This window comes from Macaca thibetana, chromosome 10 (assembly GCF_024542745.1).
Source record: "Macaca thibetana thibetana isolate TM-01 chromosome 10, ASM2454274v1, whole genome shotgun sequence".
NCBI lineage: Eukaryota > Metazoa > Chordata > Mammalia > Primates > Cercopithecidae > Macaca > Macaca thibetana.
Window position 1 is genome coordinate 25,411,007 of NC_065587.1, and position 13,140 is coordinate 25,424,146.

At 43.4% G+C, this 13,140-nt stretch overlaps 1 long non-coding RNA gene across 3 annotated transcripts in view; it reads right to left on the reverse strand.

Moving 5' to 3' along the window:
• LOC126929569 (uncharacterized) overlaps window positions 1-7,488 on the reverse strand; it is a 32,219-nt gene extending 24,731 nt beyond the window's left edge. For all 3 annotated transcript variants that reach the window (XR_007717225.1, XR_007717226.1, XR_007717227.1), the window contains exons 1-2: window positions 7,391-7,488; window positions 6,310-6,689 (exon numbers count right to left, since the gene is read on the reverse strand). This is a non-coding gene — a long non-coding RNA (uncharacterized LOC126929569). The remainder of the gene's footprint in view (window positions 1-6,309; window positions 6,690-7,390) is intronic.
• Window positions 7,489-13,140: the final 5,652 nt, after the last annotated feature.

The following is a 13,140-nucleotide window of genomic DNA, read 5'->3' on the forward strand; positions in this document are numbered from 1 at the left end:
CCGCCCAGTCTATCGCATTTTGTGATGGCAGTCTGAAGTGAGACAGTGTGTGAGCATGTGAGTGTGGGGGTGTGATACAAAATGAACCAAAGCCAGCTAAAATCTGCCACAGGCTGAGACAATCCATCAGCCAAAACTCCAGGTTCAGGCTACATAATATTGTCAGAGATCATCATGTGCCAGTTTTAAGTAAAATATTTTCTCTTCTCTAAAACTCATGAATTTAAAAACTCATGAATATGTTACTGTGTTGGAATTGTTTACATACTTTGCATTTTATAAGGAAAGCTTCATTCAATCAATATAGTCAGGCTCTGACTCTGATAATAAAGGCTGTAATTTCTCATGTGTTTGAAACCACCCCTATGAACTTTATAAAATTAATCAGGAAAAACGGGAGGAGGATAAATGAAAATAAACCAAGCTTGCAGCATATTCAGCATTAATCATTAAGTCAGCCTGCTCTCTGACCTGCTTCCTCATATTTTTTGGTACTTATTGTCCCACAATCACATAGACTCTGTTACAAGATTATAGCTCCCCTTAACTGCTCTATAGATAACAACCTGAATATTAAAAAACATTAAGTTTTCCTTTTGAGATAGTCCTTCAGGTCCTGCATACTAATAAGACTATAATGCCAGCCGGTCTGAAGGACCCCATGAGAATCTGACTGCCAAAGAATGCAGTTTTCACATTCTGATGATTTCATCCCCCTTTCCCTGTTCAATCAACAGCTCCAATTCTCTAGCCCCTCACCCTCCATGATCCCCTTAAAAAACCCAGCCCAGAATTCCTTGGGGAGATGGATTTGAGGGTCTCCTCCCATCTCCTCACTCAGTGCCCTATGATCATGGATCTCTTTCTCTGTTGCAAACCTTGCTGTCTCAGTGTAATTGGTATGTTACTGCACAGTGGACATACAAACCTGCTGGTCCTATAATATGGTTGTCCTTCTAGGGATGATCAGCAGAGCTGTATTTGCCTGAAAGTGTTCTTAGCTGCAGATGCTGGTGTCATCTGAGTTTTAATTATAATATGTACCTAGATGTGGGTAGGTACAGGCACATGCATTACATACATTGTATCTGACACCTCTTGGGCACCACTGTGGACTTCTGACCTCTGCTATTTTTGGGACCCTTGGCTACTGGTTCTATTCCAGTTGCCATGGGGGTGATCGACTGTGCATGGGCTCCGACCACCTCTACACAGGGAAAGCTCTGCAACCCTTGCTCACCTTCATGTTGATGCTGAGACTTAAGAGCAGCAGAGCTGACAGCAACCATTCATAAGCAACTTAAGTTTTTAATGATTGCCCTTTGCAGCAAACCTTTGACAAATCTAGACTGGAAGTTGATGCATCTGTTCCTTCCCCTTCCTGCTCCCAGTTTAATGATCTTTAAACACAGTAATTCATGTAGCCCCACCAAAGATGGTCCCATGAGAGGGGCAACCAGTAGCCCTTGATACCAAGAGATGTCCAGACAGGATTGCATACTTGTGTTGTCTCTCCTTTCTTCCCTGTCTCATTCCTCTCTTCCTTCGCTCATATTTCCCTGGGACTGCACCCCTCCTTGTAAAAAAGCAACACATAAGCTTTTGCCTCATGTTCTGCTTTCTGGGAAATGCAGGCTAATGCACATGGACATATAAACTCCATACGGGCAGAAACTTTTGTCTGTTTTGTTCACTGTTGCATCTTTGGCACTTACTGGCACATAGTAGAAGCTTAATAAATATTTGCTAACTGAAAAGTAAATATCCAGGTTCTGTGCTAAGCACTCTTCGTGAATGATGTCATTTCATTTTCACAACGACCCTGTGACATAGGTACTATTATTATCTGTATTTTATGAGTGAGGAAAGAGTCTCAGAGGGGTCAAGCAACTTGCTCAAGGTCACTCAGCAAGAAAGTGATAGAGCTGGGATAGGAACACAGGAGATCTGAGCCACGTTCAAAACAGAAGTTGTACATTCATGCCACTAATCAGTTAATCAAACTGGTAACAGTTAATCAAACTGGTAAGAGTTAATCAAACTGTTACCTTCTCGTTTTAGAGCTCTCCCACCTTCCTTTTTCCTTTTTAACTGTTAAAAAAAAAAAAACCACATAACGTAAAATGTAGCACCTCAACCATTTTTCAGTGTACAATTCAGTGGCATTCGTTTACTCATGTTATTGTGTAACCATAACCACCATCCCTCTCCAGAAGTCTTCATCTTACAAAACTGAAACTCTGTACGAAGTAAACAATAACTCCCTTCTCCCCTTTCCCCGTAGCTCTTGGCAACCACCATTCTATTTCCTGTCTATGAATTTGCCTGTTCTGGGTACTTCATTGAAATAGAATCGCACAGTATTTGTCTTTTTGTGACTGGCTGATTTCATTTAGCATAATATTGTCAAGGTTCATCCATGTTGAAGCATGTGTCATAATTTCCTTCTGTTTTAAGGCTGAAGAGTATTCCGCTGTGTGGATAGATGGCATTTTGTTTATCCATGCATCACTGGATGGACCCTTGGGCTGTTTCCCCATTTAGCTATTGTGAATAAGGCTGCTATCAATATGGGTGTACAAATACCTCTTTGAGACCCTGCTTTCAATTCTTTTGGGTTTATATACAGAAGTCGATTCCACTTTCTCTTTTACACCACTCACTGCATAATGGTCAAAGAGTCTTGTGCCTCTGACTCTCCACCCTCCTCCTCCCCATAAGCTTCATCCCTCCTAGCTAAGGGCCTTTAATTATTCTCTGTGGTGTGGTGGGAAAGAAACAAGGGAAATGTCGGGGGGGCACCAGAGATGCAGATCTAGTAGGGATGGATGCAATATTAAGGGGCCAGAATTGAAGACTAACAGAAATGGGATGGGAAGGTGAGGATTGGAGAGCAGGATCCTTCCACCCCAGTGAAACCACCACAAAGACCTTCTTAGGGCCCGTCATGATCTGTGAATATTCAAGGACTCCAGTGGCAGCAGGTCACTACCTCCCAGGATGTCTTGCCACCTCTCTGGGCCTCAGTTTTCATGAGTGTGAAACATGTGGATTGGATAAGCTTAGGGATCTGAACCAGTAATTTTAAACTCTTACAATATGTCACAACCTGTGCTAAGCACGTTTCATGTATTATCTCATTTAATTCTCTCAGTGCTCCCATGAGGTAAGGGTGGTCCCTGTTTTACAGATGAGGAAACAGAAGTACAGGGTGAATAACTTGCCTGATGTTTTGTTGCTGGGAAATGCTGGAATTTGTGCCACAGAGTTTGCATCTAAGCTCTCTGGACATAATCACTAACCTGTGCTGCCAAGTGGCCACAGGCCAGCCTTGGGGATCCCTGAGCCAGGCAATGCCGGTCCTTTGGCTACCTGTTGTCATCTCTCTTCCCCCAGCCCTACTATTGAAGACTATTAGGATTTCCAGAAATGGGAGCATGGTGAGACAGGGAGGGAGAGATGCTACTGACAGTATTGCTCTCTCCCTACAAGAAGAAATTACTAACTTGGCCAGATCATACAGAGTAGGGTGAAACTAGGCTCAAAACATGAAGTTAAATATAAATGAATGAATAAATGAAAAGATATGCAGGGCCAGGTGCAATGGCTCATGCCTGTAATCCCAGCACTTTGGGAGGCTGAGGCGGGTGGATCACGCGGTCAGGATATACAGACAATCCTGGCCAACATGGTGAAACCCTGTCACTACTAAAAATACAAAAATTAGCTGGGCATGGTGGCCCATGCCTGTAGTCCCAGCTACTCAGGAGGCTGAGGCAGGAGAATCGCTTGAAGCCGGGAGGCAGAGGTTGCAGTGAGCTGAGATCATGCCACTGCACTCCTGCCTGGCAACTCTGCGAGACTCCATCTCAAAAAAAAAAAAAAAGTATGCAGAAAGAGAGGTAGGCAGACTGAGAACCCATATTCTGAGAACCCATTGCCTTTTAGATTCAAATTTCAGTTGATGGCCAAAACCTACCTGAATTTGCCGAAGATACAAACCCAAAGTATCTGAATTAGCAATTTTGGAACTCTTAAAAACAGAAATTTGTCTTTGCATTTACCTGCATAAGCTTTTAAACTTTCCAGGACCCTTCCAGCCTTCTATAGTGGAAAGCACGAGAAGGTCTGATTTCTGATTTTATCTGTGTGACCTTGTGCCAGTCACTTGCCCTCTCTGGGCCTCAGTTTCCCTGTGCCTCAAACAGTGGTTGGCCTGGATAGACATTAAAGTCCATTCAAGCCATGGCCTGATTTTATGTTCTGGTGCCCCTTTCAGCCTCATGATTTATGACTGATGTAGGCGAAGCAGGCACAAGTCTTTGTAAATGACATAGGAGGAAATAGAGGCCAAGAGAGGTGAAGTCATAGTTAACAGTCACTGGCAAGGCTGGGACAGGGACTCCAGCCAGAGTTCTGGGCCATTGACTTGTGGACCTCATAGTCATGTGAACAAGATAGAAGATAAAATCATTAATGTCTTCCTGAGCCTAAGCAAGATATTAGCTCATTCCCGGGACTCAGCCCAGAGCCTGGCATAGAGGAGGTACTCAATACATACTTGCAGATCAATAAAGGAATAGACGTGAAAGCATAAACACATTGAAACCAAAACATTTTTACCTGCTTTTTAAAGGTAATTTAAAATAACCTTTTTTGTTTTAGAATAGTCTTAGATTTACTGAAAAATTGCAAAGGTAGTGCAGAGTGCTCCAACAAACCACACACCCAGTTTCCCCTATTGTTAACATCTTACATTCATATGATATGACACATTATTCACAATGAATGAACTAATATTGATACATCATTACTGCTATGGTTTGGAGGTCACCTCCAAAAAACTCATGTCAAAATTTAATTGCCATTGTGATGGTATTAAGAGGTGGGACAATTAAGAGGTGATTTGATCATGAGGACTTTGTCTTCATGAATGGATTAATGCTGTCATGGGGGAAGTAGGTTATCTATTGCAGAAGTGGACTCCTGATAAAAAGATGAGTTCGGCCTGATTTCCTTTTCCTCACATGCTTGCTTACTCTTCCACCTTTTGCCATGGGATGACACAGCACAAAGGTCCTTGCCAGATACCGGTGCCATGCTCTTGGACTTTCCAGCCTGCAGAACCATGAGCCAAATACATTTCTTTTCTTTATAAATTACCCAATCTGTGGTATTGTGTTATAGCAACACAAAATGAACTAAGACGGTTATTAACTACAGTCTGTACTTTATTCAGATTTCTTTAGTTGTTACCTAATGTTCTTTTTCTGTCCCATGGTTTCATCCAGGATAGCATATTACACTCATTACTTGGGCAACTGTTAAACTTCCCGAGTCAAATATTGCCCCTCTTGTTCACTATTGCCCTACTTCAATCCACGTTCCACGTTGGAGCCAGTAAGACATTTAAAATATAAGAACCTAATAATTTACCTCACCCTTTGCTTCAAGAAGTCCCCCATGACTTTGAGGAAAGAGTTGTAATCTGTTAAATGAGTACCCAAGGCATTTTATAGCCTTTAAGGACCTGAATCTTGCACTCTGTCTTTACTGTGTCGTAAGATGCCGTCAATTGCAAGTTGTGGCAAACCCATTTCTAACAGCCTTAAACAATAAAGAATATTAGCTTATGTGATAGTTAATTGTATGTGTCAGTTTCACTGGGCTAAGGGATACACAGATAGCTGGTAAAACATTATTTCTGGTGTGTCTGTGAGGGTGTTGCTGGAAGAGATTAGCATTTGAATCAGTCAACTGAGTAAAGAAGATCCACCCTCAGCAATCCACCCTCAATCCATTGAGGGCCTGAACAGACCAAAAAGGCAGAGAAAGGGAGAATATTCTCTCTGCTTGAGCTGGGACATCTGTCTTCTTCTGCCCTTGAACATCAGTTTTTCTGGCTCTCAAGCCTTTGGACTCAAAGTGGGACTTACACCATTGGCACCCCTGGTTTTGGGGCCTTCAATTTTGGATTGGAACTACACCACCAGCTTTCCTGGGCCTCCAGCTTGCAGACAGCAAAGCATGGGACATCTCAGTCTCCATAGTCACATAAACCAATCGCTCATAATAAATCTCTATATATCTCTCTATATAGAAATATATGTATTTCTGCTTATTTCTGTTTCTTTGGAGAACCCTGAGTAATACAGCTTATATAAATGAAAAGTCAAACAGGAATGTGGGCTTCAGGCATAGTTTAATCCAGAGGTTTACTCTATCAGGAAGGCTCAGCTCGCTTTCCATTCTCCTCCAGCCTGCCTTTCTATGTCCATTGATTTTGTCCTTCCTAGAACAGCTTCTTACCTGGCAGCAACATAGCCCCAGAGTTCCATGACTCATATCCACACTCCAACACCTAGAAGAAAAAAAAACAAGCTTTTTTTCCCAGCAGAGCTCTGAGATTTACTCTGACTGGGCTAGCTGAGATCTCATGCCTATGATTGGCCATATCAGTTGGTTCAGGGATTATCACAAGTATTACTAGCATAGCCTTTATTGCGTTGAACTACAATTCTGGTTTTCTCATTGGTGTCTCCAATAGATGGTGATTATGTTATTCTCCTTCATATCCCCACTGCCTAGGACATAGTCATACTCACGAAATGTGAATTGGGTTTTCAAAGTACAGGGTTAGTTGTCCTCTTATCAAACTCTTGTGCCAGCTTAATGCGGGCCTCAGCAGTCTGTGGGCATAAAAGGTGCCCCATTAATAGTCATTAATACATAAATAAATACCAACTTGACTGCCTCTTGGCTCCATAGGACCTCAGCTCTTATAATTCCTCCACAGCCGGGTATTCAAGCCCATCTCAGGGGCTGTCTCAGACAGGTTTACAAATACGATTAGTATGTTCCCTCTGGAACAGGTGGGTACCGCTGTCCTTACCAAGTACCATGTCTTTGCTGGGTGCTGCAGTCTCTATCTTTGGGTCTCCATGGAGATCATGGGAGAGTTGGGGGGGCGGTGCATACACCTTCTCCCTCTTCCTTGTAGTTGATGAGTCCTGCAGCAGTGGGCTTAGGCTCCAGTGTGTTGCAGAGGTCTGCATGGAGCCCATTGCCCATTCTTCTTTGCTGCCCTCGCTCCTCCAGGGCCCCAGACACATGTCCATGGACTGGGCCAAAGTAAGAGACCAGAGATGGTCATCTCACTCCACTCAGAATCTCTTCTGCTCTCTGGCCCTGAGATGTGGGATTGGAGCCAAGCCTGTCCTGCTAGATTTCTATTCCTCTGTCATTTGGACTCGGAGATTCCTGGCTGCACACACAGACTGCCTCACTGATAATCAGACCTTCCTGGAAGTATCTGGACTCTGCAGTGGGCATGGCTTAGGCCTCACCCATGAGGAGTACACTAGCAAGGATGCCTCAGGGGGTCTGGTACCTTCCAGGTGCAGCAGAGAACGCTGGCCACTGTGCCTTGATTTTTCTGGGCCTTCTGTTGCCACATCTGTTGACATGGGGAAATATTTCCAACCTCTCAGGGTTCTCTAGGGAGTTAAATGGGATAAAGGACTTGAAAATCCACAGATAATACCTCTTAATTTTCAGGCTGATTTAGGCCCAGCACACTAGACACCCACAGTGCTTATAAATACCTCCCTGGGTATTATCAAACACTTCTAATTATCAAACACATCTGTTGTTCCCAAAAGACAGTATACTCCTAAAAACAAGGGCTATATATGTATGATTTGTATTTGTATATTTCGTCCCCAAACTAAGTTTAGTGCAGCATAGACAAAATCAATCAATCAAGCAAGCAAGCAAGCAAAGCTGAGATTTATCGTGAACATACTATGCACCAGATTCTACATCAGTACCTTCCTTTTTTTTTTTTTTTTGTAGATGGAGCTTCGCTTTTATTGCCCAGGCTGGAGTGCAGTGGCATAATCTCAGCTCACTGCAACCTCAGCCTCTCAGGTTCAAGTAATTCTCCTGCCTCAGCCTCCTGAGAAGCTGGGATTATAGGCGCCTGCCACCACGCGCAGCTATTTTTTTGTATTTTTAGTAGAGACAGGGTTTCACCATGTTGGCCAGGCTGGTCTTGAACTCTTGATCTCAGGTGATCCACCCGCCTCATCCTCCCAAAGTGCTGGGATTACAGGGGTGAGCCACCACGCCAGGCCTACATCAGGTACTTTCTATTCACCATGTCATTGAACCTTTACAGCAGTCTCACAAAGTAGGGACTAACTTTCTTTCTATATAAGCAAACAGAGGCCTGGGGGTGGGGTGTAGTGTAGCAATTTATCCAAGATTACTCAGTAAGTAGGTAGCAGAGCTGGGATTTGAATCTGGGTCTCTCCGACTATTAAGCATACTTTTATATTCTATGTAAACATGTTTCCTAAAGACTATCCTTCTTCAAATCCACAACCTGTGAACACAGTTCCTCTAGGACATAGAACATGCCAAGTGAATGCCTGATTGATTAAATGAAGAAATGTGAAAGAATAATAGCTAGCTAGCAAGTGAGATAAAGATAGACACCGATAGATACATAGAGATAGATGGATGGATGGATAGATAGATAGCTGATAGATTAGATACATACATACATAAGATGGATGGATGGATGGGTGGATGGATGGATGGATGGATGGATGACTGATAGATTAGACAGATGATTGATAGATAATAGATTAGATGGATGGATAGATAAGATAGATGGATGGATGGATAAGTAGATAGATAGATCTACTGATATGTTAGTTGATAAAGCAAAGGATTCTTTATGGATGGTATTTTCCCCAAGACTTTGCAACTGATTTTCAAAACATCTCCCATAACATCATCTGAATGCCCCTGGAACAGAAAGGTCATGTAGGATCAACGTCAAGGTGAGGTCCCCACGGTTTGTTTGCCAACAACACTGGACATAGCTTATCCATCTTTCCCAGGACACTTTGTGTTACAGAACAAGAGAAGCTTATCCAACCTCGGGGGGTCTAGAGCCTGAAGGACATTAGAATGAAGAAGCTTCATTCCATGATGACAAGTAATCCAGGTGGGGAAGGGTATGCACAAGGCTAGAAAATGAGACAATCTCATTGTCAACACTGCACACGCATGTAGGAGTTCTTCCACGTGACCCCTTTCTATGTGCTGTTGACCTCGGAACAACACAGGTTTGAAATGTGCAGGTCCATGTATGGGTGGATTTTCTTCTGTCTCTGACACCCTGAGACAGCAAGAAAAACCCCTCCTCATCTTCCTCTCCCTCAGCCTACTTAACGTGAAGACAACGAGGATGAAGACTTTTATGATGATCTACTTCCACTTAATAAATAGTAAATATATTTTATTTTCCTTATGATTTCTTTAATAACATTTTCTTGTCTCTAGCTTCCATTATCGTAAGAATACAAATATATAATATGAATAGTATCCAAAATATATGCTAATTGACTGTTTATGTTATTAGTAAGGCTTCTAGTCAACAGTAGGCTATCAGTCATTAAGATTTTGGGGAGTCAGGCCAGGCGTAGTGGCTCATGCCTGTAATCCTAGCACTTTGGGAGGCTGAGGCAGGAGGATCCCTTGAGCCCAGGAGTTTGAGACCAGCCTGGGTAACAAATCAAGACCCCATCTCTACAAAAGATACAAAAATTAGCCAGGCACAGAGGCATGTGCCTGTAGTCCCAGCTAATCAGGAGGCTGAGGCAGGAGAATTGCTTGAGCGCAGGAGATTGAGGCTGCAGTGAGCTATAATCACACTATTGCACTCCAGCCTGGGCAACAGAGCAAGACTGTCTCAAAAAATTAGATAAAATAAATAATTTTCTTTTTTTTTTTTTCGAGACAGAGTCTCATTCTGTCGCCCAGGCTGGAGTGCAGTGGCACCATCTTGGTTCACTGCAAGCTCTGCCTCCCGGGTTCACGCCATTCTCCCGCCTCAGCCTCCCAAGTATCTGGGACTACAGGCGCCTGCCACCACGCCCGGCTAATTTTTTGTATTTTTAGTAGAGATGGGGTTTCACCATGTTAGCCAGGATGGTCTCGATCTCCTGACCTTGTGATCCACCCGCCTTGGCCTCCCAAAGTGCTGGGATTACAGGCATGAGCCACCGCGCCCGATCAAAATAAATAATTTTTAAAAAGATTTTGGGGATTAAAAATGTATACCTAGATTTTCAACTGCATAGATTCAACTTAGATTTTCAACCCTTGCATTGGTCAAGGATCAATTGTATAATCAAAAGCAAAGCTGACCTATTAGAGCCTGGCTAGAAGGACTTAATTTCTGCAATCACCCAAAAATCACTCTATGTGACCATTTTGCTAGGAAGGACAGCCCCATGGCGAGTTCCAAGAGCATCAAAATGTGATAAGTGATCTGGACTGGGAGTGAGGAGGCATACAGCACAGTCCCAGCTCTGCCACTAATAGGCTATGTGACTCTGAACCCAGAGACTCTGTTTCACCCATCTACTTATCATCTCAACTCCAAATGCTGTGACATCATGTCAATAGCTTGAAATTGGCCATGATGGTAGTATTTACACCACAGAAATCAGCCAATGCTAAGTCAGAGTCTTTTTTTGAAAGCCAGTTATTCAACATTTGCTAGCACACTGCTGGAAGGGGCCAAAATTTATTGAGCTCCTAGTAAATACCAGGTACCTAATGTACACCATCTCTCTTTTCTTTTTTTTCTTTTTTTTTTTTTTTTTGAGACGGAGTCTCGCACTGTCACCCGGGCAAGAGTGCAATGGTGTGATCTTGGCTCACTGCAACCTCTGCCCGCCACCACGCCTGGCTAATTTTTTGTATTTTTAGTAGAGGCGGGGTTTCACTATGTTGACCAGGCTGGTGTCGAACTCCTGACCTCGTGATTTGCCCGCCTTGGCCTCCCAAAGCGCTAGGATTACAGGCATGAGCCACTGCTCCTGGCTGGCATGTACACTATCTCTTCTAACCCTCAAAACCTCAGACAAATTCTGTGAGGCTCGAAGAGATTCACTACTGTGCCCATTGTCACCTAGCAACTAGGAGATGAGGCTGGTATCAAACACAGGACTTAATCCAAAACCCATGATATCTTCCCATCTCCATACTTGCCTCTCTGAATTTGGAAAGCCAAATATGACAAGAAACCACAAATATAGCTGGGTCACACCTCTCAAAGGTACCCTGAGGCTAGAGGGGTGTCAGCACTAGAAGTGCCAGTTCTTACTTCTCTATTGAACAAAAATTCTCTGATATTCTCAATTGTACTTAAGATTTTCCAGTTCATGCTGTCAATGCAGAATTGACCAAGAATCTACTTTTTCCATTCCACTCCCCCAGTGGCTTTTGTATTACATGAAATTCGAGTCAAATTATTTGGGGCCTTTGGCAAATGTCAATTTAAGAGGCTTACTTTGGGTATTGAAGGTCAATAATATTGTAAATTTTCCACTGTGCAAGGCAGTTTGATGTATGTATCACGCCTGAGTTGATCAGAGGACATTTCCATGCATGTTTGGTCACAGGTAAGCCCTCTAGTTCCCATCATTGACACTGCTATCGTTGAGAGGTTTTATGTAAGCTAATTCAGGGGGGAAATACACAATTTCATGCAAGCACACCACCACCTTTGTTTATTAATGGTTTACTCCCCCAAAGACCGTCCTTCTTTCTCTTTCACCAAGAAGAAATAGCTCCCAACTGAGTCTTTTTGATAGCAATCCAGCAGAAACAAATGATGGGGTTCATTATCAAAGAAGTTTTGAACAAAAGCCACATGCCTTTATTGAAATAAATTGAATGCCCAGAACAGTGATTTTTTTTTTCATGATCCCTGTAATTTTAAGGCAGCTCATGCATCTGCCACTTATTCAAGATTGAATCAAGGTGAGCTTATTGGTTTTCCCGTGACCGCAAGGAGGACCTTCTCACTCCGTGCATGACTGACTTTTAATCTACGGCAGACATTCAGTGACTTTGTAGCAGAAATGATTCAGTCCTAAGTCAGGCTCTTCCTGGAGAGGTCTCTCTGGACCCTTTCTGGGAATGCCATTGAGCAGCCTCGATTTTCCTTGTAGCTTGACTCCCCACCCCTTAAAGTATATGCCATTAAGCTCAATAAGCCAAATTAAGTACATGTGGGTGGAAATCCCTATCACATAGATTGTCTCCCAGCCAATGTAGCTGGTGGCCCATCTGCAGCATTTCACCAAGGGGATACAGTGCTTTAAAGCGAAGCAGTCTCCGACTCCTTGGCAACAAGTGTGGAAATATTTAAGGAGGAAGATTTCAACTTGAAAGGTGTGTGGCTTGTGGCTGTGAGGAGCTGTGTGTGCCCTACGGTTAGAGAGTAAATGCCAGGAATCTAAATGGGTTTGTCCCTGACTCACTGTGGGAGTTTAGCCGAGTCACTCATTCTGATCTGGGTCTCAGATTTCCTGTCTATAAAGTATGAGGGTTGGGCTTAACCAGGGGTGGAAAAATCAAACGGCTTCAGAGGCAAAGCAGGTAAAGAAGCTATTTCAGAAGGCTGGATTAAGAATTTAGGGAAACCAGGAAGTGCATGCCCCCACGTAAGAGAAAACTTAACAATATCGACACAGATAACACAAATAATAAATAACAGTGAACACAGTTGAGCGCTTATAATTCCAGGTACTATCCTAAACCCTTTACAAGTATTAACTCGTGTTTCTCATAACACCCTCTGAGATAGACCCTATTCCCATTTTACAAATGAGGAAACGGAGGCACAGAGATGTTCAGAAACTGGCCCAGAGTCACACAGCTGATAAATAAGAAAGAGTTCCTCCTTGGATAAGATGAGGAATGGGCCGGTCGCGGTGGCTCACGCCTGTAATCCCAGCACTTTGGGAGGCCGAGGCGGGAGGATCACGAGGTCAGGAGATCAAGATCATCCTGGCTAACACGGTGAAACCCCATCTCTACTAAAAATGCAAAAAATTAGCCAGGTGTGGTGGGGGGCGCCTGCAGTCCCAGCTACTGGGGAGGCTGAGGCAGGAGAATGGCATGAACCTGGAAGGCGGAGCTTGCAGTGAGCCGAGATCACACCACTGCACTTCAGCCTAGGCAACAGAGCGAGACCCCATCTCAAAAAAAAAAAAAAGATTAGGAATACATTGCCAGTTTTCAACCTTTAGACTAGGAGATCTCCAAAATCCT